The sequence below is a fragment of the Pecten maximus genome, unplaced genomic scaffold (assembly GCF_902652985.1).
Source record: "Pecten maximus unplaced genomic scaffold, xPecMax1.1, whole genome shotgun sequence".
In the NCBI taxonomy this organism is placed as follows: Eukaryota; Metazoa; Mollusca; class Bivalvia; order Pectinida; family Pectinidae; genus Pecten; species Pecten maximus.
The window spans coordinates 29061-33746 of NW_022979228.1; positions in this window are offsets into that span (position 1 = coordinate 29061).

The following is a 4686-nucleotide window of genomic DNA, read 5'->3' on the forward strand; positions in this document are numbered from 1 at the left end:
TACGGGATGATATGATCTAATATGGGATGATATGATCTAATATGGGATGATATGATCTAATATGGGATGATATGATCTAATATGGGATGATATGATCTAATACAGGATGATATGATATAATACGGGATGATATGATATAATATGGGATGATATGATATAATATGGGATGATATTCCGGTGGTCAACTAACATGGACGTTGATTAGCGTCAGAGGATAAAAAGCTATTTCTTCATGGATTAACGACCTTGTGGGGTTGCTAACATCACCCAATGATGCCAGTTAAGTAACTTTATTTTACCATAGTATGCAACCCGTTCATCCTTTGTGTATTTACAACGTACAGAGTTATTTCTGAAGTGAAGTGGACAATGGTCAATCTTCCCGCGGATTCCTTTGTTTACATTGTATGCTCCTAACAGACCACCTCAAACATCCTGTCTCTACTATTTATCATTGTACCTCATTCTACGAATTTGCAACCATTCAATATGTCTACTGAACTTTCTGGTAAAGTTAGGAAAGGCGTCCAAGCTATCAGTGAACTTCGTGACCCGGCATTAGTCAAACAAGTAGTGACCCAACTAATGGACAACGCCATGTTTAAAGACGCGCTAGTGGGTGCTTTGGGAATCCCTGCAATGTATCATAAAATTGAATCTCTTGAAAATAAAATAGACGATCTCGAACAATACTCTAGAAGGAATTGTTTGAAATTCAGAGGTATCCCGGAGTCCCAAGACGAGGACACTGACCAACTCATTATCAATGCGTGTAACAAGTACTTGGGGGGACTCATGGTCACCCAAAAGGACATTAGTCGTTCGCATCGAGTTGGGCCCAAAGTAAGGAATTATCCTAGGGACATTATTGTTAGATTTCTGTCATATAGAACACGAGCAGCAGTTTATGATGCCAGGTTCATTCTCTTCAAAAACAAACATGAATCTACTACCAACTCGGACCAGCCTACCCCAACTCGACCTACTCCGACTTCTTCGTTATATATAAACGAGGCGCTCACAAAAGCCAGGAGTCAAGTTTATGCTAAGGCGAGATTTCTTAAGTCCCAAAATCTCATCTCTGGTACATGGACAAATGACGGACGTATTGTTATCTGCAATTCGAGTGGCGAGAAATCTCAGGTTATCCGTCTTGACGAGCTATCGGCATATCCTGACCCCCCTCCCAAAACCCCTGGAATACGTACAGTCAAGAATTGGATTCCTGGTACACCTGATACCGGTGCACGTGCCAAACTGAGAACCCAACCTATTGAACCTAATAAATAAACTGTGTTCCTTGTCTGTATATTTTGTTTGTCCACTATATATAGCCCATGTGTGTTAAGTCTGATCACATGAAACCCACTACATTGTAATTCTAATGGGTTCTGCATTGCTAGCATAATGCGTACAGTGTATATGTATGGTTATTATCCTGATTATACTAATTACTTAGCATAGTCTTTACAAGAAATGATTAGCATGTATTCACACTCATGTACATGTATATATATATGGGAAGTAAATCAAGATCCCATATTTATTTCTATCTAATGCAACTCAATATAGTAATATTTCTATTTCTAAGTGGTATATACATGTATGCTTCCCATACTGATATGAATACTCAGGTAGAATTACTAAGATACACATGTACATTTAATCTAGTTAATCTTTTATTTATTTTTAAATGGTAGAGTTAGTATTACATATTATATTGTTGATATGTAGTTACATGCATTGTAACTTCATATCAAGTACTGTGCATTGTAATTAATCAGTGTCATCTAAACATCTAATAAAAAAAACATGTATTAATGTGAATGATTATATGAATGTACATGCACTTGATTTCTCCCGGAGTACTGCTTGAAATAATGTGTGTATCTACATGATTTTTTTAAGAAAATAAGTATACTTATTATAATAAGCTTGTTTTGTACTTTCCACACAAGGCAGGTCCTAGGTTGATGGTAATATTTAAATCAAAGTACTGGAAGTACTGTAAACGAACATTATTGTTTAATGCAAAATCAGTAATCTTCTACCTTTAAAGTCGATAAATTTACTGATATTGGTTTAGGAATTAATTGCCAATTATTTGAAATGTTTGCAGCTGTTCTGATATGATTGGACACATGCATATTTCTGTAAGGTCCTGATTAAAATTGGAAGTTTATTGATCTATCTTGGATGGATGAAAATAAAATATGTCTTCTTTCTTTCGGGAAGCCATCATCAGTTATAATACAGCCAGGACTCTGTGACCTTATTGATGCCAACTTCTAATATGCACTAAATTTAGGCTAGTTCCATCGTTAGTTTAGCATATTTCAACTTAATATGATGAAACACACATAAAGAACTACTGAAAACCAAAACCAGAGCTGCTAATCAAGGCCCGGATTAGGAATGTATCCTATTGAAACTGTACTCAAGCATGTATGGTACTTCAAAACAAAAAACTTCGACTCCTTTTGTTCAGGAATCATTTGATGTTAATAAATCTTTATATGAGAAGATATACTTCTGGTATAATTACAGCATTGTACACAATGTGATAAAGAATAACAACCATATAAAGACTATCTTCATCAAATAATTCAGCAAACAGGAAAAGAAAACTTCAAGCTTCATTTTCAACTTCAAACTGATAAAGGTTACAGTCCATTCGATGGGATGACACATTCCCTATTTATTGTCCCTTTCCAATGTTGACCATCCAATCATAGTCAACCACACAGTTCAGCAATGTAACTGCACAAATCACATCCTTTATGTGGAGAGAACAGTTTTTGGGGTGTTATAAGATTCCATAACTGTATGCAAATTTGTGAATAATTCCATATCTTTATCTATATATATACCGTTCGTGTATATATTTACACATATCAAAATTGGAATGACACAGGAGATTTGCAAGTTTAAGTTCACCATCAGTCATGGGAGGTTTAAGTAAAATGTTATATTTACCGGGGTAATTAGTAATTTTGATTATATATTTATCAAGCTCTTTTCTGTACTTTCTACCAGTGCTTATATTAGAGAATGGACACAATTATATGTTCTCCAATGTCAAAATTAATCATATGTAAAATATTAGGGGTTTATTTTACCGAGACGTATTTAAAATGTTTGTAATCATTCGCCATTCGAGGCCTGATTGCCGTCATATTTGAATTACCAAAATGGACCTGAAATCAATATTTTAAAAAAGAGAATGATCTGTGACTTGAATATTTCATAAAAATAATTTAATACATCGTTTATTCACTTCATTCAGATCTTCAGACACCACATAATTTGTGAAGTCATATATAGAAATATATGAACCATTTTGTTATTGATTAATAGTTCACACAAGTAAGCACTAGATGTAAGCAGAAAGTATATGTACCGCTATCTACTGGCATGACTTTGAGTACAGTAGACTACACTCGCTTTGTGGATATTGACAGGCTAACATATATTAATTTACATACTAATTCAATTTTAGAATTGTAACTGAAATCTTGTAACAGCAAATAGTCATCTGAACATTTGTTGTATATTGAAAAAATATTTAAGGTAAATATTAACTCATTTGCTTGACTTAAATTTTCAGTTTATCAATTCATCGATTACTCTGTGTTTGAAGTATGGTGTAGTGAGAATTTCAAGTCTTGATTATGACTTGATGAAAATTCCAAATTAACAAATTATTAAAATGAATTTGTTTGAAAAATAACACAAGTTCCACAGCAATATTATATAGAGTATCAATCACAAAATATCAGAAGTTATCAAACTACAGATAACAATTAACGACTGAATATCAAATTAAGTGAATATCACAAGTATTTTTGCATTTGTTTTTAGATAATCCGGATTTCCGTCTTTAAAAAAAAATACCTAGTAGACGTAGTGCATAGTAAACGTAGCCATGTAACAGCTGATTTTAATCAGATATAACTTAACATGAACTTAACACCGTCACAGAAGTTCGTCGCAATCGAAAATTTGGTCGTGAATTCGGTATTTTGCAAATTATTTCAAAATACTTTCAGGTAAAAGAAAACAAAAATTCTCGTAAAAATATCGATTTTGGGTCGACTATCGGCCATTTCGGTAATTCAACTCCAACGACAATCGGGCCGCGATTCGCAAATGAATAATTAATTTAAAATTCGGTCAAATAAACCTCTAATATTTTATATATGATACAATCAGGCATTGCAGAACATATATTTTGGTCAATCCTCTGAAAATAATGCCAATTTATATTATAATTAAGCCCGATTTTTCTTCGTTTCGGTATTTCCAAGTCTGCTTCACGTGTGGTCCGTTTCAGTAAATATTCTCGTCTTTGCCGAAATAAAAACAAGCTACAATGTATATAATTGTTCATTTTAAACATGACAACAACTGCCAACCACACGTATCCAAAAATGTTATTGTTGATATCATCTGAATATTGCCGTAGTTATCTGTCACTTCGATTGTACAAAGTGAAGGAAGAATCGACCAATCAAATTGGTTTATTTTTGATTTCCGTAAATCTTGCAGTTACCTCCCTTACAACAGTAAATACGTTCCAAGTATCGCCTACAACAAGCAATCCCGTGCACATAGCAAGATATTATCATTTGCATTTGATTTATTGGGTCATTTTCGTCAAAGGAAAATGGTATATGGAAATCGATG